Consider the following 21,322-nt stretch of genomic DNA (forward strand, 5'->3'; position numbering starts at 1 on the left):
GTGATTAAAAGGCTGTTACAAGAAGGACGGATGCTTCCACATTGAATGCACTACCGATGGACTGCGGAGACGTGTTCCTGATCAGTAAAAGCAAGCATATGACCTAGTGATATGAGGATCAGGGAATTTCACCAGAGAACCAATTCAAAATATCCCCAAGTGGAAAGTCCTAATTCTAGTGTTGTTCTGAAACGCAGTCAAATACAGAAATCAGTTCACTCTTCTTTCATACATGTGTACTAGGCATGAGTTATTGCTTTTCAACATACTGCACAGATTTCATCTTTCCAATTTAAAGAGCCTTGGTACGTTTCAACATTTTGATCAGTGAAGTATATGAGCTGGCTAGCCGGTTTCAAATATACAACAGTGATATATTAGCCTTATACCACAGCCTTAACTCTGATTGGTCAGAAGGTGTTGAATCAGTTTCTATAACAGGAGTCCTAGAGGCAAGGCAAATCACAGGTTTTTATTAGTGCGCTTGTTCTAGTACATTATTGTTTCTATAGTAACGGATAATTCACAGGGACGTGTATGGTGGACGCTCGACATAATCTTAAAACTAATAATGGATTAAATAATGTGTTGTTAGTTAACAAAGAAAATTTTGCTGTAAGAAGATGGTTATTTAACATTTATGGAAGGAGCCTCCAGTCTTTTGTTATTAAGGGTTGTAAGTCAAATACATGCTCTCTCTCTCTCTCTCTCTTTCTCTCTCGCTCTCTCCATCAGCCATAACATTAAATCCACCCGCCTAATATTGCGTAGCATTAACTTTTTCAGCAATTTGTGCTACAGTGGCTCTTCAGTGGGATCGGACCAGACAGGCTAGCATTCGCTCTCCACGCATGTCGATGATCTAGGACGTCCGTGACCCTGTTATCGGTCATTTACAGTATATACAGACACATACCACTTATCTGGGGAAGAGATGGCACCAGGATGCACTATATGAAGAATATGTATGTGTGAAGAAGGTTGTGTTATCCTGCACACCTCCATGAAAGTGACTTGCGAGTGACTTGACAGGTGTGTGCATGTGTGTTAGGGAACTGTATGAGAATATGCGACAGCTCTGCCATGTTGTGCCACTAAGCCCTACGGATCAGCGTTCGGCTTAACGTAGCGCCATGACGCTGTCTGCTCCTCTTCCATCTATTTCTGATCAAAGCATTTTAGAACAGCAAGACAGCTTTTCAATTAATCCACAGCGGCTGCACCATGTGTTAACTTCTTCACTGTTTTATTACTGCATCCTTGTCTTTGTGTCAGTCACATTCCTTCACAACCACACACTCATCCATCCTTTCACGCTATTCCTCCCCCCCTCCTCCCATCTTCCCAGCAGCATGTCATCTCCCACTAACACTGCTGCTATCAGGATGCAGAGAGAGAGAGAGGGGGGGAAACAAAACAAGGAGGGTGAGAGATGGAGAAATAAGTAGGATTGTTCATTAAATAATCTCCCCAGTGTGGCTGTAGAAGCTTGAATGCATTTCATTATATTATCATTATATTATGAGCTTGTCAATGATGTTACACTAAACTGATGGGACAGATTGATGATTAGTAGGAGTATAATGATAAACCTCCTCTGTATCTGTCAGTCCCAGTAATTAAAGAGATGTGGCCACTGTGTCAGTCAGCACCAGTGAAGAAAGAGGTGTGGCTTTTGTATCTGTCAGTCTCAGTAAAGGAGGTGTGGCTTCTGTTTCTTTCAATACCAGTGAAGAAAGAGGTGTGGCCTCTGTGTCTGTCAGTCTCAGTAAAGGAGGTGTGGCTTCTGTTTCTGTCAGTACCAGTGAAGAAAGATGAGGCCTCTGTGTCTGTCAGTCTCAGTAAAGAATACACTGCCTCTGTACCGGTCAGTCCTGGTGAAGAAGGAGGCGTGGCCCTGTGTCTGTCTTGCAGGCCCAATTGGAAAGGTAATGAAAAGCTAACCTTTTCCCCCCGCCCAATCACTGTCAAATCTTTACAGCACCACAGGTGCAAGAATTCCCAGTGCATCAAGCAACAGCTTTACACCATGTTCCTTGCTCCCTGCATTTCTACAGTCCGATGTTCTCTCATTAAAATGTTCTAGGAATTAATCACATGTCCCCGGTGCCCTGTGTTTGCTCATGGGATCTCTCTTAGAAACTTTACAAGTTCCCAGGGCATCTTGTTCCTTCACTATGATGTTGTAAACACCCTATGGACTCAGCACCATAAGTTTCAGTTCCATGGTCCTTAACCCAATGCTTTCCCAATTTACAAACACAAATATTCTGATATTACATGTTCTGTAAATAACACTAAACAGTAAATCAATTTAAACTGAATGTTTGCCTCCTGTGCATTATCTTACATCTCTGATGTCATTTATTACCCGTTACAGTTCACGTATCATATCTTGTGATTTACTGAAAGACAGAATCCAGCTTTTACTGTCCTTCAAGGTTGAGAAAACAAGCACTAAAAAGAAATAAGCCTGAAAAAAAATGCGACATGGACAGAGAGGACACAAGAGGTTGCTCGAGAATGTGAATACGATACGGGGAAGGAAAAAAGGACGGGTCAGATTGGAAAGTAAATGTTCAAACTGAAAGATACATTACACTAAACACCGTTTACGTAACTGAATATATAGTGTTGGAGGTTGCATGGGTTTATATCCTGAAGGTCATCACCGAGGGTAGGAGGTGAACGAGCTTTCCATCACTACGATCTCAAGGGCAATGAGTCAGTGTTATTTAAAAGCATCCACTAATCTTTACTACAAACAACAAGAGAAACTGCTTTCAAAAGTTAGAAGTTACTTAGATTTGATTAATATCTCAAGCATCTTTCCACACAAGATCTAACTGGCTTGCCATCATAAGCACAATGGACTGTTCAGAAGATGTGGATTCATTTTCTATAACAGCAGCTCCGACAGTCGTGTCTGCTGTAACGCAAATCTCAGGCTTGTATTAATGCGTCTGTTCGAATACATTCCTGTTTCTATAGTAACGGCTCATTCACAGGAACTTGTATGGCAGACACTCCACATAATCCAAGTCTTATAATAAAAGGACTAAAAATATGTGGTGTTATTTAACTAAGGAAATAATAATAATAATAATAATAATAATAATAATAATAATAATAAAAACGTCTATTCATTGGTGACGTTTTCTGTTAGGAGATGCTTGTTTAACATTTTTTGGAAGGAGTCTCCAGACAGTACAAAACAGGTGGACACAATCAGGAAATACAACAATGACAGGACAGAGGTGGAGTCAAGACAAGAACAGAAACAAAGACATTTATAAAGAGTATGCAAAAGCACTTGGTGTGAACTAAAAAAGCTAACTAAAAAAGCGAACTGCAACTAACACCGAGAGGGAATTCGTCACAGAATAACTCCATCTCTAACCATTCAGAACCTTTTGTCAGAGTTGGCGTCTAAATTTGCAGCCATAAAATTATGTCCAGCTATACATCATGACTCATGACTGGGATTAACAGAACAACACCTTGAAGGTACGGAGTCAGGAAAATGTGTTTCCTCAAGATACGTACATTAAAGTGTAGGAGTGTTTTGATGTAGAAGGAAGTCTACTTAATCATACTTCACAGTATGAAGTCAGGAAAGTACTGTCTGAGATACTGAGTAAAGCAAACCGAAAATAATGTCGGAGATTTGTTTCCGTCAATAGGACGTGCAAAGTGTAGATAACACTTTCACACTGGCAGAACATGTTTTAAAAGAAAGCCACAAACAAGAGGTGTGAACAAATAACAGGATTACTCTTCCACAGCTGTGTGTATCGTAGAGATCCGTTTCTACAGCCTAGCTCGGCTTCTGCTCGTGTATATATTTATAAATTCCCCATTTGCAGGGCTAAGCCTCAGGGATATACGTCGTTCTGGAGCAGAGATGACGCTGCCAAATTTCAGATCCATATTTACACCATTGAGGTAGAATCTCATAAAAGCGTACAAGTCAAAACTGACGTTTAAAAAAAAAAAAAAAAAGGGATTAATTGCAGTACTTATCACGTAAAAGCCAATGATTTTGTCAGTAATCTTCAGAAGAGTACCAAGACCTTTTGTCCATGTCTAGATATAACGGTTACAAAAGAAAAACACATTTGACTCATTGTCTCACGTTGTCTTTAAAGTGCCAGTGAAATCAAATCTGGTGTTTTTGTACCTTTTGCTAAGTTTTATCGGCACTGAGCTGATAGTATATCCAACTAAAACCCAAAAAGTCATTTTAGAGATGGTCTCATTTTAAACAATTAAAAGTCTTTTTATATTTTTATTTTTTGCACTCTGCCTTCCAGCTCTACAGTATTTGGATTTTTATTGAAGATATTGTCGTTGTATTACTTCGCCTAGATCTTGTGGACTTACTCCTCTTAAATCTACTTCTGTATTAATGTAATTTTTTTGGTTAGTTCAGCTTACTCTCCGAGTTGTTTTCACATTGTGGACAACTTTTGGTTATTGTAGCATACACTGCTGTCTCATTTGTTTTATGGAGACTTTGGGTGTGGGAGTTTGGGGAATTGTGAGTGTAATCAAAACATGCCAATGCTTTGAAGGATGTGAACTGGAACAGAGTAACGTTATTCAATTGCGAATCTGTTTTTAGAGGATTTAAACCTAACATGGTGAACATATTATATTATAGAATTCAGGCAATTTTACTGGGGTTATCTCATACAGTGTGGCAAGTAATAATCTGTAAAGACCTTTGTAGTATCACAGTCTAAAACTGGATTTAAAGAGAAGCAAATCAGTAAATGAATCACATGTAAATGAATCATACGTAAATGAATCACATGAAAATGTATCACATGAAAATGTATCACATGTAAATGAATCACATGAATATGAATCACATGAATATGAATCACATGAAAATGAATAAATAAATTAAGGGGGGGGGGAGAGATAGTGTTTTTATCATGCATTCCTGTACTAGTATAAACTGTATGTCCCACCCCTGGGGGTGGGTCTTGCTCTACTGTAGCAGCTCGTTGGTAGCGAACATGGTTCATTGGGGCATTTTTGGCAATATTCCCATTTCCAACCAAGAGAAGTTGCAGAGGTTTTTTTCTTTCATTTGAAAGATGGAGGAATTTGTACAAGTTGGTGGTTAAGGGACAGGCATTTTTGGTGAAGTATTTGACCAAATTGTGGTTGTTCAATTCCAGAATGTCTTCCTACCTCATGACTGACTTATCGAGAGCACAATTCCGTCATCATACACTGTCAAGGCTTCTCCATCACTAAGAGTAAGTCTAAATCTAAATGGTTTGCACTTATAGAGCACTTTTATACAAAGCGCTTTACACTGTGTCTCATTCACCCATTCACACACACTCACGCACCAATGGTAGCAGAGTTGCCATGCAAGGCGCTAACTTGCCATCAGGACCAACTTGGGGTTCGGTGTTTTGCCCAAGGACACTTCGGTATGTGGAGTCACGTGAGCTGGGAATCGAACCACCAACCCTACGATTAGTGGACAACCCGCTCTACCATCTGAGCCAACGCCCGCCCAAATCTACCATGTCAGATGCCATCTGGAGACGACCCTGAGGCTCTCAATCCCCAATGGTGCCATTCTCGCACCACCTCAATTTAAACATGTGTGGCATAACTCCAAAAATGCGTGGCATCTTGCCATTTAGGATATCATCCTAGTTAAAGTCGAAAGGTGTGGGTGAAGGCAGTGGTTAGAAATCCTTCACATCTGGAATAAAGGCTCTCCAATCTCTTCGATGTTCACCATATTTAACTAGTTTGCTAAGCTACGGTCAAGTATGTTTAGAGTCGGCTGGGGGGTGCGGTGTATCTTGAATGCTTTTGGTTGTTGTAGAAATCAGTCAAGTACTTCAACACGTCGACTTCTTGTTTCAGAAGGAAATGTGTCAATATACTGGATCCCCTCATAGCTCTCAGTCCTTAGCTCTTAGCGCTTAGTTAGTTTAGGGCCGTGTGGGATTTGAACTAACTACCAGTCCGCAACTAGCACAGAAGCTTAAAACACTGAGCTACTTCTGTTAACATCATTACTCGTTACTGAGATTCCTATTCATTTAACCGAAACGTACTGAATTAGCAAACAATTTTCCGCTACACTGTTTTTCAATTCAATGTGTAGATCTTTCCACACTTAACGTCCTTGGGAGATCTTTAAAATGGTGACTATTTGACGAAAACTGGAATTTATGTTCCTCGTGCACCCATTTTAGTCATTATCCATTCCACGCATTAGTTTGATCACTCAGTATCTACAGCTACCTGTGCCCACCCCTAATTCCTTGTTAAACTGGTGCCGCATGGTCTGCATTTGCATACTGAAACATGACTGGCTGTTATATTTTATGATGCAATAATACGTGTCACATTTGTCTGTTTAATAACTCACTTTAAGTTTCCAGCTCTATTTCTTCGAAGAATTTGGTAAGAAGAATGTGTGTCCATGTTTATTCGCTGTTACTACTCTCTCGTCTAATGCCATGTGGCTTTATCCGGAATGTTCTCATGTCCCGTACGAGTAGAATTCCTGTTGTGCGTGCACATTAGTGTTCGTGATTCATTAGCTCAGGGACTTGAGTCTTTGCTCTGGTGGCTAGAGAGAAGCAAACTAGACATCAGAACATGAACAATAACAACCTGCTCAAGCGCACTCACAAGGCAAACCGGGCTCTCCGGTAACCATGGAACCGGTTACCAAGGTGAGGAGCATGCACAAACAGATATGGACAAAGAAAGGAGGAAAGAAAAGCACAATCGTCTTCTCTTTTATGTGTGAAGCGCTAATAAAAAAGGCATTAAGTACTTAAGTGAGTTTAACCCACAGTTAGAGGCTGTCTATTCAGAAAAGCAGCAGACAACGTGAAATACCAATGGCTTAATACTTTTTTAGCGCAGGTATTTTATAGAGTTGCTGATGTGCATGTATGTACAGTGACCTCCAATAATATTGGCACCTTTGGTATAGGCGCACAAAGAAGGCTTTTGTTAAGCAAACTGTCACCCAGGTGTACTAAAAAATAACAAATATCAATATTTAAAATATATTTTTCTCATATGAATTCATAGGGGTGATAAGTGTTGCACACCTATATTTAACAAAGATATATATGTTTTGGATAAACCTGTGTTTTGTTTGCAGTTGTTTGATATCCATGAGAGCAGAGTATTTCAGTTTGTTAGCTAAATTATATATAGGTGTTACGCATCGTGTATCAGAAATGTCCTCAAGTATTATATGATATTTTTGTCATACTGCCGAGCCCTAGGTGCGTCGCTTTGGTGACGAGCTCTCCATGGAACCTTTAAGGATTACCGTGAGCAAAATACTGAACAGCCCTTAATGAACCGTTATAAACACTGACTGTCTTGCTCTTGTTCCTGGTCACTTGGTGCAGCGCTTGCATCACTGTCCGCTCTGCGCTTGGACTGGATTCTGCCTCTGAATGAAAGCATCGTCTCAACGAATAAGCGATGCTTCTTCTGCGGCGGAGCGGGCTGAAAGAGCCATGTTTGGAATGTAAATGAAAAGATGGTATGTGACTAAACCACTAATCAGAACTTCACAGGCATTTCGACCAAAAAGCATCATCACTCCCGAGAGCACGGTAATTATTCTAACGCACACCACTTTCCCCTTCACTGATTAATGCAGACTTTGTCAGCTTATGTGGTTCAATCCATTGATTCTGCTTTGCTCACCAGCTCTACAGGTCTCCCTGGGGACATCATCTGCATAATTCTCTTTTTCTGCATTATTGTGAATAAATATCAGCGCGAGGATGTGGGTGGGTGAACGGGAAGCACAAACCACTACACAAAACACACATGCATAAAGGGTCACTGCAAGAAATATCGAAGATAATACAGTATAAAACGTTTTACAGCTTGCATTAGTGCATGAATGTTCAGTGTCCCCTCCATCATTTTATAGCACTGAGAAAAACACACACACACACACACACACACACACAAATGCAAATGCACCCAAAAGTTCATCGAATTATTAAAATAAAACCGCAGCAAAATGTAACATCAGCCCTGATTCTGTTATTTTTCTGCTTTTACAATTTGAGTCCCTTTCGGCTCGCCACTTTCCTTATATGGTCATTGCTTCCTGTTATTGTTCACATAGGCAGCGGTAGCTCAGTGGTTAAGACATTGATTGGTCTACTGCCTAGAAGGTCATGAGTTCAAACCCCAGCACTGCCAAGCTGCCACTGTACAAAATCTGCTGTCATTTTGAAAAATTACAGTCTCCTCCAAATATCGCGTGATTTTGCGTTAACTTTTGCACTCTGAAAAAAAAAAATTCACAAAATCCTGGACGAACTGTTCACGATCGCGAGTACGATATTGCTTTTGTACTGTCCAACAATTCTATAAATGAGAAACAAGTATCAATGTGACATCGCTAGTTGCGCTACCCATGTTACTATGGCAACCGGTACAGTGTCTTCATCGCAGAGTGACTGGAGGTAAAATCGCTGCATGTGTGAATCTTTACTTCATCTCCATTACTACTACTAATAAAATGAATCAAGATAGCAAGTAAGGCTAGTTCGTTTGAACTTTTGAAAGCTACCACGGATAGGTGCTAGCTGATAACACTTAGCACTGGTAAGAGTCGTCGCAGCACAAAAGGTGCTTCGGATTGTGCTTTTTCTGAGAGAAAATAAACTGTAAAAACACCTAAATCAAGGTTTTGCAATAATTCAGGTGGTATCATCACACTTGCTATTGTAGGCTAAGCCAGAATACTTTATTACCGAAAGGCTACCACAGGTATGTGACAAAACTAGCCAACACATCTGTTTCACAATAAAAACACTTGTTTGTTTGTATGTATCTGTATATATATATATATATATATATATATATATACATATATATATATATACATATATACACACACACACATGAAGAGAAGTATTATCTTGGGAAAACATATTTGTGAATTAGCTAGCTAGCTGACCTGTAATAAAAGCTGAACTGTTGTAAACCCTATGAGTTTGTTTAGCACATTAGTCAGCTTCTATAGTTTAGGTGTAGAGAGCTGGTTGAATATTTGACACTAGCTATCCACCACAATTAGTTAAATTATGAAATTAAGTTTCAGATCCTCAGAGAGTTCTTTGCCATGAGGTGCCTTGTTGAACTTCCAGTGACCAGTATGAGGGAGTGTGAGAGCGATGACACCAAATTTAACACACCTGCTCCCCATTCACACCTGAGACCTTGCAACACTAACAAGTCACATGATTGCTCCCCATTCACACCTGAGACCTTGTAACACTAACAAGTCACATGACACCGGGGAGGGAAAATGGCTAACTGGGCCCAATTTGAACATTTTCACCTAGGGGTGTACTCACTTTTGTTTCCAGCGGTTTAGACATTAATGGCTGTGTGTTGAGTTATTTTGAAGAGACAGCAAATTTACACTGTTACACGAGCTGTACACTCACTACTTTACATTGTAGCAAAGTGTCATTTCTTCAGTGTTGTCACATGAAAAGATATAATCGAATATTTACAAAAATGTGAGGGTGTACTCACTTTTGAGATACTATATATATATACATATATATATACATATATATATATATATATATATATATATATATATATATATATATATATATCGAGCTGACAGAGCGCTACGAACGATGCCCTACATACATCCCGAATTCAAATCAAGCATCTGCTTTATTTTTAGGGCCACATTCAAGGCTAATGAAGCAGGAAGCAGAAACTGTGTTAGTTTTCATATACGATTATTTTTGTGCAAGCAGAGCTTCTACAGCAGGAAGAAAAAGCTGGAAAAATCAGAAGAGTTGCAGTTTGAGTACTGAACAGAAAACGGGTGTTAGAAAGGAGGAGAAGGTTGATGCATGATTGATGCTCTTCAGGGAACAGCATGTTATATTGATGATATGAAGTTTTACACTGACTTACTGAAAGTGTGTGTGTGTGTGTGTGTGTGTAAAAACGTGAGAATGCCACAAAAGATCTTAAAGCTGTGTCTACAGAGGATTATGTATTTAGACTGGGTTAGATGTGCTGCATTGGGATTAATGAGTAGGAAATTTGAGGCGTTTCTACCTAAAAGTACAAAATGAAGGATAGAGTTGCAAACTGATTCTCTCTCTCTCTCTCTCTCTCCGTTTCTTTCTTTTCAGCTCTTTGTTTCTCTCGGTCGTTCTCTGTCTGTCTGTCTCTCTGCTGATCTCTATATCTTTCTATTTCTCTGTCTGTTTGTTTCCCTCTATCTGTCTGTCTCTCTTTCCATCACTTTTTGTCTCTCCAGCTCTCTCTCTCTGCCAATCTCTCCCCTCTCTCCCTTGCTCGTTCTCTCCATCACTCTTTTTTTGTCTCCTGTGACTCCTTCTGTCTCTGTCGCTCTCGGTCATTCTCTTTCTGTCCGTCATTCCATCTTTGTCTCTGTCTGTCTGTCTGTCTGTCTCTCCCTCTGTTTCTATCTGTTGCTCACTGTCTCTGTCTTTCTCTGTTTCTCTCTCTCTCTCTCTGTATCTCTCTCGCTGTCTCTCTCTCCATCACTCCCTTTGTCTGCTTTTCTCTCTCTTTGTCTCTGTCCATCACTCACCATCTCTCTCTCTCTCCCTCCCTCCCCATCTCTCTGTCTATCACTCCCCGTCTCTCTCTCTGTCTCTGTGTGTTAATCCCTGTCTCTCTTAGTCTGTTTTCCTCTCTCTCTCTCTCTCTCTATCTCTCACTCTATCCCTCCCTCCCTCTCTCTGTCTGTCTGTCTCTCTCGCGCTCTCCATCACTCTCAGTCTCTGTCTATCACTCCCTGTCTTTCTCTTTGTCTGTTTTTTCTCTAACCCTCCCTCCCTCTCTCTCCCTTTGTCTGTCACTCCCTATCTCTCTTTGTCTGTTTTCTCTCTCTATCACTCTCTATTCCTCCCTCCCCCTCCCTCTGTCTATCACTCCCTGTCTCTCTCTCCCTCCCTCCCACCTTCTCTCTCTATCCCTCCCTCCCCTTCTATCTGTCCATCACTCCCCATCTCTCTCTCTCTGTCACTCCCTGTCTCTCTCTCTGTCCATCACTCCCCATCTCTCTCTCTCACTCCCTGTCTCTCTCTCCATCTCTACATCTCTCTCTATCCCTCCCTCCCTCTCTCTCTGTCCATCACTCCCCATCTCTCTCGCTGTCTGTTACTCCCTGTCTATCTCCTTGTCTCTTTTCTCTCTCTCTTTGTCGCTGTCCATCACTCCCCATCTCGCTCCCTCCCTCTCTCTCTCTCGCTCTCTCTCCTTCTCTCTCTCAGTTCAGTTCAGTTCAACAGTGCTTTAGTGGCATGAACGGTAGAAATTACATTGGTGCCAAAGCGAATAGTGCATATGTACATTTAAATTAAAAGTTCTACAAAGAATACATTTATATCCACATCTAAACATTTCAAACATAAACAACTGGACAAAACCAAAAAAAACATCAGCAAACCACTTAACAACAGGAATAAAACAACCAGACAGGTAAGTATCTGAACATATAGTGCTTATTCAGTGTGTGCAGGACACTCAGTGTCTCACTGTTCCTCTCTCTCTTCGTCTCTCTCCGTCACTCCCTGTCTCTCTCTTTGTCTTTCAGATTCACCTCATAAATGCGGAAACCCAATCCCAGCTTAACGTCCTCTTACTGTCACCTTAGCAGCACTGAGAGAGAGATGAGGAAAGTTCTAGACAATAACCCCCTCATCCTCATCATCATCACCTGGCTCTAACACTGCTCACTCAGGAAACTCTTCACAATGGAGTCAGTGTTTACACACGGCACTTACATTACAGGGAAATCCTGGAAAGATCACATCATGATCAAAAATAGTGAACTGCCTCAGTAGGTCAGTGTTTAATAGGCCAATCTTTAAAGCTTCGTTCTGAATGTGTTTATTTTTTAATTCACACCCGGTCTATGTGCGTGTTTCACTGCTACTCCATCTGCCATTGTGGTTCGTCTTTTTTCACCTTCTCAGCCTGATCTGGACCAGCTGGCGACCCGACAGCCGGTTTCCACATTAGCACCACAAAATTGTTTTGTTGTTGTTGTTGTTGTTTATAGTGAGGAGGACAGATTAGCTCACATTAGTGACAGACTCGGTCACTGTTTTAAGTCCTGAGGCGGTGAAAAAGGCTTCATAGTTCACTCCACGAACAGGAAAAACAGCTGGTACATAGGACTGGTTGATCGCTAACATCGCGTCTTCATTTAATCCACGACAAATTTGCCAGATATTGCTTTTTTCTTTAGTAGGGCTGAACGGACCACAAGCATGAAAGTTGACTTGTAGGCTTGTGATGTGTAAACAAATAGATGAGAAGTTCTCCAGGATTTCGCCTGATTCTCTTGTTCTTTAAAGCCAACTTCTCATTAATAAATCACTTTATCCTCTGGAGATATGCTGTGACCTGATGAAAGCCCATGTGTGGAAAAGTGTACCACACCATGGAGAAACAATATTAATGATTGCCAGAGGGACGCTGCTCTGACGTTAGAGATATTCGTGCGCCTCTTAACAAGGCTTACGGGTGCTGCAAACAGACCAGCTGGGAATGATGGAGTCGTAATCCGACGTTAAAAATAATTGCAATCTGCCTGTCTATTTAGAGAAGAATGGAATCCCATGTGATCTGCGATGAGAAGAGCCTCTTCTGATTAACTGTGCTTTTCTTGTGCAAGTCTGTTTATATGCTCATAAATGTGCAAAAAAAAAAGTCCCGCCCTGCAGTAATGAGAGCCAATCAACTTGACTGGACAAACAGATTCTTGCTCCATTAGGTATGGAGAAAGTTATTATCTAAAATGACTGAAAAGAACCAAGATGGCTGCCAAGTGCACAGACTTTACCAAAAAGACGGAGGTGTAGCCTCTGTGACAGTCAGTCTTAGTAAAGGAGGTGTGGCCTCTGTGACAGTCAGTCTTAGTAAAGGAGGCATGGCCGCTGTGACGGTCAGTCTTAGTGAAGAAGGCGTGGCCTCAGTGACGGTCAGTCTTAGTAAAGGAGGTGTGGCCACTGTGACAGTCAGTCTTAGTAAAGGAGGTGTGGCCACTGTGACAGTCAGTCTTAGTGAAGAAGGTGTGGCCTCTGTGACGGTCAGTCTTAGTGAAGGAGGCGTGGCCTCTGTGACGGTCAGTCTTAGTGAAGGAGGCGTGGCCTCTGTGACGGTCAGTCTTAGTGAAGGAGGCGTGGCCTCTGTGACGGTCAGTCTTAGTGAAGGAGGCGTGGCCTCTGTGACGGTCAGTCTTAGTGAAGGAGGCGTGGCCTCTGTGACAGTCAGTCTTAGTGAAGGAGGTGTGGCCTCTGTCACGGTCAGTCTTAGTGAAGAAGGTGTGGCCTCTGTGACGGTCAGTCTTAGTGAAGAAGGTGTGGCCTCTGTGACGGTCAGTCTTAGTGAAGGAGGCGTGGCCTCTGTGACGGTCAGTCTTAGTGAAGGAGGCGTGGCCTCTGTGACAGTCAGTCTTAGTGAAGGAGGCGTGGCCTCTGTCACGGTCAGTCTTAGTGAAGGAGGCGTGGCCTCTGTGACAGTCAGTCTTAGTGAAGGAGGTGTGGCCTCTGTGACAGTCAGTCTTAGTGAAGGAGGCACAGTTTTCCACTTCTTTTTTTTTTAAATAAAGAAACTGTTTATTGACTTGACTTTTTTATTTATTTATTGTATTTTACATTACACTATGATCAGCACTGCATTGACTGGGTAGGAGACTCCCCCACACCCACAAACACTCCCACCCACCCACTGTGATATTTATCTGTTTGTTTGAAGAAGAAGACAGCTTGGGCTTCATTTCTAATTCCAGCTGACCATGTCAGTGTTGATTTGCTCACAGCAGCCGACGCACTGCGTGCCTTCAGCACAGAGTGACAGACCACAGAGTGGGAGAGAAACGCTGCACAAACTCTCCATTCATCACCTCAGACCCTTATACATTTTGAGTCTCGCTCACTCTCTCTCACACACACACACACACACTCACACACACTCTTATCCATACCAGTGTCCCCCAGATCCACATATATTACATGAGTAATATTCACTTACCGTACCACAATAACTACCACACATTTTATCATTCCTTACTACATCATAAAGAAAGAAAAAAAACGAAGTGTGGGTGGAGTGAGAGAGAATATCACACGTGGGAGGATTCAAATTGTTCAAGTGATATGAAAATGATGTGTGGTGGACCGGGAAAACCCTGTTCTCCCCATGTTCATGTTGGTTTCCTCCATGACCTCTGGTTTCACCCACCTCCCAAAGACATGTCAGTATTCCCATGACAGGTGTTCTCCTGACAGGCTCCAGTTCCACCGTGACCCTGACCACTTGCTGACGATGAATGAATCAACAACTACTTCATACGAACTTTGCGAATATGTATTTCACTAGTGATGATGAAAGAACATCTGTGAAACCCAACACACACCTTTTCCAAGTCCCCTCTCAACCTGTGGCATTACTGAATTACGCATAGCTTGATCTCTTATAGACGCTCTCTTATCTTAAGTTCACTTTGCAGCACTGCCGATACACCACTTCAGGATAAAACCCCATTAGATGGATATGAGGGAAAAGCTGCCGGTTCGAGAGACGCTCTATTAAGGAGAAGGAGGTGTGTCTCGATCTGGTGAGCTGATCTAAAAATAAAACGATTCAGTTACATAACGAGAGGCTGTACTTCGGACCACTGGCAGTCTTTCTGTCATACCTGCTCTCACTCGCTCTCTCGGTTCAGGCCTTTGTTTCAATCCTGGGTGAAATCCAACCCACGGTATGAAGGACAGGGGAAAAGTGTGTGTGAGTGTGTGAAGGACAGATTAACTAGCGCCTCTGAAAATCACTGTCAAATTAAACAAAGTACCTGCAGTATTCTTCCTTCTGAAGAGAGGGGGTGAGCGAGGGGGAAGTGTTTTCCTTTTCGTGCCACAAAAGAGAGAAAAGCGGTACATTTGTGCAAGATTAAATTTGCGTGTCTCAAAAAGAGGCTTAATTGCATTTGCGAGGGCTTTGATATGATTTTTGATTAAAGTACAGCTTATAAAACAACCTCCAGGGTTTGGGGTTCGAATCCCGCCTCCTCCCTGCGTGCGGAGATGGGGATTATTATGGGGCCATGATGGATAAGGGCCAACGGGGGAATTTCATCAGGACATCGTGGGTTATACCCCAAATCTTTTACAATAAGTGTCAGGGGATTTTTAATGACCGCAGAGAGCTGTTTTTACAGTATAGTGTCTGGGGGATTAGGGCCCCACACAGACCACAGGGTGAGCGCCCCCTACTGGCCTCACTAATACCACTTCCAGCAGCCACCTTAGTTTTCCCCACGAGGTCTTCCATCCAGGTACTGGCCACACTCAACCCTGCTTAGCTTCAGTGGGAAACCAGGTGAGCACTGCAGGGAGATATGCAAATATCTAGGCTGTTACTAGATATGATCACATATCAAACTCCCACACATCTGAATCACCACAATCAGCGTAGAGCCTTCATTTTTCTCCTCACTATAAACAGTGGCATTCATCTTGTCTTATTAGCGTCGAGGCTGATAAGGTCATGATAGTTATAAGAGGAACTACCGTCTTTTACAGACGTCCCATAACGTTAAATGTAACCATAAAAAGTACATTCTAAAGTATGTTCTTTATTAAACAACTAAGAAGGGTTATGGTGGGCATTGTGGTGGTATAAGAAGGAAGGAAGTAGACATTCGTGAAAATACTGTATATGGAGGAGGGAAGAATCTATTCAGCACGAGAATGCAGGCACTCAGCTGGCACCATGCTGAGTCAAACCATGATGCCCCAGGAGATTCAGGAGCACGTGGTAGCACCGCAGGCATGACAGACATGATGAAGACGAGAAGATTCTCGAGCATCCAGAGTCGAGCCAATATAGAAGAATCAAAACTGATGGAATAGTTTCAGAGGTGTTGCAGAGGTGCCAAAAATGATCGCCAAGGATATCAAACAAGATCGATACTTGGTGCATACGCCAATGTTAATCCATCCATCCAATTTTCTGTACCGCTTATCCGACACTGGGTCGCGGGGAGCCTGGAGCCTATCCCATGGGAATCAAGGCGGGGGACACCCTGGATGGGGTGCCAACCCATCGCAGGACACAATCACACACACATTCACACACTACGGACAATTTGGAAACGCCAATCAGAACACAACGCATGTCTTTGGACTGGGGGAGGAAACCAGAGTACCCAGAGGAAACCTGACCCTGGAGGTGTGAGGAAAATGTTTTTGTCATCATTTTATAACTGTCATAAGCCACTTGAAGGCCTGCTGTGTGTACAGTGATTTTTAAAAAAATTATAAACGAATAAGGGAGTTTATTCCTCTCTGTGTCGTGCCTAGCAACGCCCTTACCTGTGCATGATAAAGTCGCCGTAATGCACGTCTTCTCCTGGCTTTTATTGCTTTATTAACCTCACTAGCACTAACATAATTGCCTAAAACATATCTTTAAGATATTCATACTCGACAAGGAGTCAAACAGTGGCACGGAAATTTTTGTCTGTCCTTGTCGAAGAAAGGGTTAAGCCCAAAACATGTCCGTTTCTATTCTGTTGGGTGCTATTTTTAGAGCTTCAGCTGTATAACAGATCAGAGATCGGAAAAAACACCCTTGGAGAATATTCTATAGAGCACTTTGCTGGGAGAAGGAGAAGGAAGGGAGAGAAGAGAGAGAGAGAGAGAGAGAGAGAGAGAGAGGAGAGGAGAAGAGCAACAGAGAGAAAAGGAGAAGAGAGAGAAGGAGAAGAGAGAGAGAGAGAGAGAGAGAGGAGAGGAGAAGAGCAACAGAGAGAGAAGGAGAAGAGAGAGAGAGAGAGAGAGAAGGTGGAGAGAGAGAGAAGGAGAAGAGAGAGAGAAGGAGAAGAGAGAGAGAAGGAGAAGAGAGACAGAGAGAGAAGGAGAAGAGAGAGAGAAGGAGAAGAGAGAGAGAGAGAAGGAGAAGAGAGAGAAGGAGAAGAGAGAGAAGGAGACAAGAGAGAGAGAGAGAGAGAGAGAAGGAGACGAGACAGACAGAAGGAGGAGAGAGAGAGAAGGAGAAGAGAGAGAGAAGGAGTAGAGAGAGAAAGAGAAGAGAGAGAGAGAAGGAGAAGAGAGAGAGAGAGAAGGAGTAGAGAGAGAAAGAGAAGAGAGAGGGAGAAGGAGAAGAAAGAGAGAGAGAGAAGGAGAAGAGAGACAGAGAGAAGGAGAAGAGAGAGCGAGAGAAGGAGAACAGAGAGAGAAGGAAAAGAGAGAGAGAAGCAGAAATGAGAGAGAGAGAGAAGGAGAAACGAGAGGGAGAGAAGGAGAAGAGAGAGAGAGAGAAGAGAGATGGAGAAGGAGAAGAGAGAGAGAGAAGGAGAAGAGAGAGAGAGAAGGAGAAGAGAGAGAAGGAGAAGAGAGAGAGAGAGAAGGAGAAGAGAGAGAGAGAAGGAGAAGAGAGAAAGAGAGAAGGAGAAGAGAGAGAGAAAGAAGGAGAGAAGGAGAAGAGAGAGAAGGAGAAGAGAGAGAGGGCTGTGGAGAGAGACAATGTGTAATTGGAGCATGGTGTTGGTGGTTCTCTGGAGACGGCAGTGAATGGCGAGGGTTGGAGTGCCCACAGACATGCCACACAGGCTGCCATCTGTGACAAGTCCTCAGTGCCCCTTAGCAAAGCCGCCCAGCTGGCACCCCCTCGCTCCGTTTGAGACGCAGCCAATACGAGCCTGCACTCTCACATTAGCGTTCTGGCAGGATTTCAGACTCGGTTTTTCTGTGACTGTGGCGTATTGTGAACTCTGTAACCTCGACCCTGTGACTATGTGCTCTAGGCATTAACTCATTAAAATCCTAGCCTTTTAATCAGTTATTCATTTTAAAGCACATTATTCAGGAACTACACAGTAGCTTCTTCAGTAGCTACAATGAAACAAATAGGCAACGTATGAGAGTGCGGAACGAACGTCTGGACCTGCTGATGCATCCTGGGAGTTTAAGGAGTTAGCTAACAACACAGAATTAAAGAAAAAGTGAATAATATACACAATTTTTGTTTAAGTTACTAGATATTAGATTCCTGTTCTTGGTTCTTCTGCATGATAATTCCAGAAGATCAGCCGTTTCTGAAATACCCAATCCAGCCCAATCGACACCAACAACCATGCCAAGGCTGAAGTCTCTGAGATGTTAGACGTGAACATTAACCGAAGCTCTTTGCTTGTATCTGCATGATTTCATGCACTGAACTGCTGACACATGATTGGCTGATTGGATAACTGCATGAATGCCCAGGCGTTCCTATTAAACTGGCCGGTGAGTATATATTAACGCCGAACAAATTCAGAACGTTTCCAGAACATTCAATCAGAGTTTTATGCTGATTACGAGAAGGTTCTCTACAGTTCTTCTACACCGTTTTTAATTATCCGAAAAATTTCCATAACGTTAGGTTATGTTTAAAGAGCAACATGACTACGTATCGTCATACCCTTACCCAGTATCACGTCATAGCCTTTCAGAAAATGGTATCAATTCTTCTTTTTATCTTTCAGTGTAACTTTCTTTTTCTAGCTAGCTAGTCTACGCTATATAATGACCGAAGCTAATGATTTAGCGGGTTAGCATGTACCCAATAAGCACGTTATACCAAAAATATAGCCACAGCGGGAGAATAAACGAGCTAAACCTGTTGGAAATGTCAACATTTTCCTCAGATATGTTGATAAATTACTAAAAAAAGAGACTCCCTAGGATGAAAACTGAAATTAGGATTGAAATTAGTTAGCACCAAGCGCAAACCAAACGTTCATGGGCTCTGCCATATGGAGAAACATCGACATCGGCTCACTTTCATCAGCAAATGGAAGCCACGGAATGCAAGCGTTTTAGAGAAACGTTGATCACATGACCCGCATCTGAACGTAGCATTAGTAGCGAAATGTTAGCTTGGATACAGCGTTTGTGAACGAACCTCTCTTTTAAACTCATTTAAACATGCTAAATTTGCAGAACATTACCACAAATCAGTACATCATCAGAGTTATGATAAATTACACAGTACGCCGACATACTATTTATCGACATGCATATTGGGGACGTAGCTACGGAGAGACACGGTGCACGCCGAACCATCTTCCCACACAAGTTAGAGGAAAAACGAGGCCATTCTCTCTGAATACCGCACCCTTTCATGAATGACATCTCGCCAAATATCTCACAGCTACAGCGCTCGGGAGAATCTAGGCCAGCCGGAGAAATCCAAACACTCGCGATGATTTTGTACTGTTGCTCTGACAACTGCTTATTGGACATTTTCCTCTACGTCCTTATTTGGGTATAAGCTAGAGTTCGGAACGGACTTACTAAAAAGTCTGGAGGACGAGATCATTAGGGACATAATGAAAGCGTGGTGTGTGTTTGTGTGCTGAATCAGTGCAGGAGGAATAATAGAAGGAAAACGCACAGCAGCAATGCACTGCAAAAAGTAAATAATAATAATAATAATAATAATAATAATAATAATAATAATGAGGAGAAGCCTAGTTTGTAGGAAATCCTACAAACTAATAAAACCTGTGTTTCTACCTGTCAATAAAAAACCTGTCAGTATCTTTTGTAGAGTTGAATGCATATGTGCTTGTGTGTGTGTGTGTGTGTGTGTGTGTGTGTGTGTGTGTGGGCAGAGAATAACCCACACCAACATGTGGCATTCCAGATTAACAGATTAGCTCATTAACAGGTGAGACACACCGGGACACGGGTATATAACATGGACATGCAATAACAGGGATTTACAAGCAAGCGACAGTGGTGCTTGAAAGTTTGTGAACCCTTGAGAATTTTCTATATTGCTGCATCGATATGACCTAAAACATCATCAGATTTTCACACAAGTCCTAAAAGTAGACAAAGAGAACCCAACAAAACAAACGAGACAAAAATGCTCTACATGGTCATTTATTTATTGACTAAAATGATCCCAATATTACACATCTGTGCGTGGCAAAAGTACGTGAACCTCTAGGATTAGCAGTTAATTTGAATGCTGATGTTATCACCGTCGAACATTAGTGTCCTTCAGACTCGTTATTATTATTACGATCATTATTCAAATTCGTGCAATAATATATTGGCTATTAATGGGAGCGGTAGATATTAAAATCCAGGTTATTATACATAGGCTAAATTTTGGAGTTATTGATAATCATTGGTAGGATTAAACCCATTTAATTCAAGCGACCAGTTAAACAAGATAAAAACTATAAGAAGTCAATAGTAAATATAAGAACTTGGGTTGTGCTTTTCATCACTGTAACAGAATAATAATACCCACTTTGAGTATCATGTCCTTTATCCACAGCAGGACAATGAGGAATACTGAAGCGTATTTCTGAAGGATCAACTTTAGGTCTAAATGCACCACATGAACAGATGCCTCGCGGAAAGTACAAGACGGAGTCGATTTCTTCCTAAAAACAACATCAAACATGCATCTCCTGCTCTTCTAAGTCCTCAGCTATTTAAAAAATCATATCACGTTTATGTCTTTGGACTGGAGGAGGAAACCGGAGTACTCGGAGGAAACCCCCTAAGCACGGGGAGAACACGCAAACTGCGTACAAACTCGGCGGAGGTGGGATTCGAACCCAAACGTGCTTTCATCTTTACTCATGAACAGGCTTGGGGAGTAACGGAGTACATGTAATGGCGTTACGTAATCACGATACAAAAAACTGGTAGCTTTAGTAATGAGACAAAGTAATGAGATTACAGGTACATTTATTAAATAAAAATGGGAATACTATCAGGATAACATTTTTTTTGATTTAAAACCAAAGAAATGAATCTTTTTAACATAACACAATATAGGCCGCTGCTTGATTATTAGTTCTGGTTCTCTCTCGCTAGTCGTGGCTCATGTGAGGAACCTCCTCAATAAATTTTGCACAGAGTTAACTTGGTAGACATGAACATAAAGTGTTCTCTGAAACGCTTTTGTTAGGGTGACCACACGTCCTCTTTCTTCACGGACACGTCCTCTTTCTCCCCAGACACATCCTCTTTCTCAGACCTTAAAAAAAAGCGTCCGTCCGGGATTTCTAAATTTGAGAAAACGTCCGGGATTCGGCTTTAGTTTCATTATGATGTGCTTATGGTCTAATACTGCATCATATGCGCATCATATCTGCGTTGCTTTAACCCCTCTCTGTAATCCCCGCCTTCTCGCACACCGATTGGTCGATCCTAAAAGTCCTGCAGCAACTATCGGACAAATTCCTGCTTCTCAACCGTTAGCCCCCTCT

At 42.0% G+C, this 21,322-nt stretch overlaps 1 protein-coding gene across 9 annotated transcripts in view; it reads right to left on the reverse strand.

The window, feature by feature from the left end:
• prom1a (prominin 1a) overlaps nt 1-21,322 on the reverse strand; it is a 67,462-nt gene that overhangs the window by 44,814 nt on the left and 1,326 nt on the right. The window lies entirely within an intron of this gene.

The sequence above is a fragment of the Ictalurus furcatus genome, chromosome 8, assembly GCF_023375685.1.
Source record: "Ictalurus furcatus strain D&B chromosome 8, Billie_1.0, whole genome shotgun sequence".
Lineage (NCBI taxonomy): Eukaryota > Metazoa > Chordata > Actinopteri > Siluriformes > Ictaluridae > Ictalurus > Ictalurus furcatus.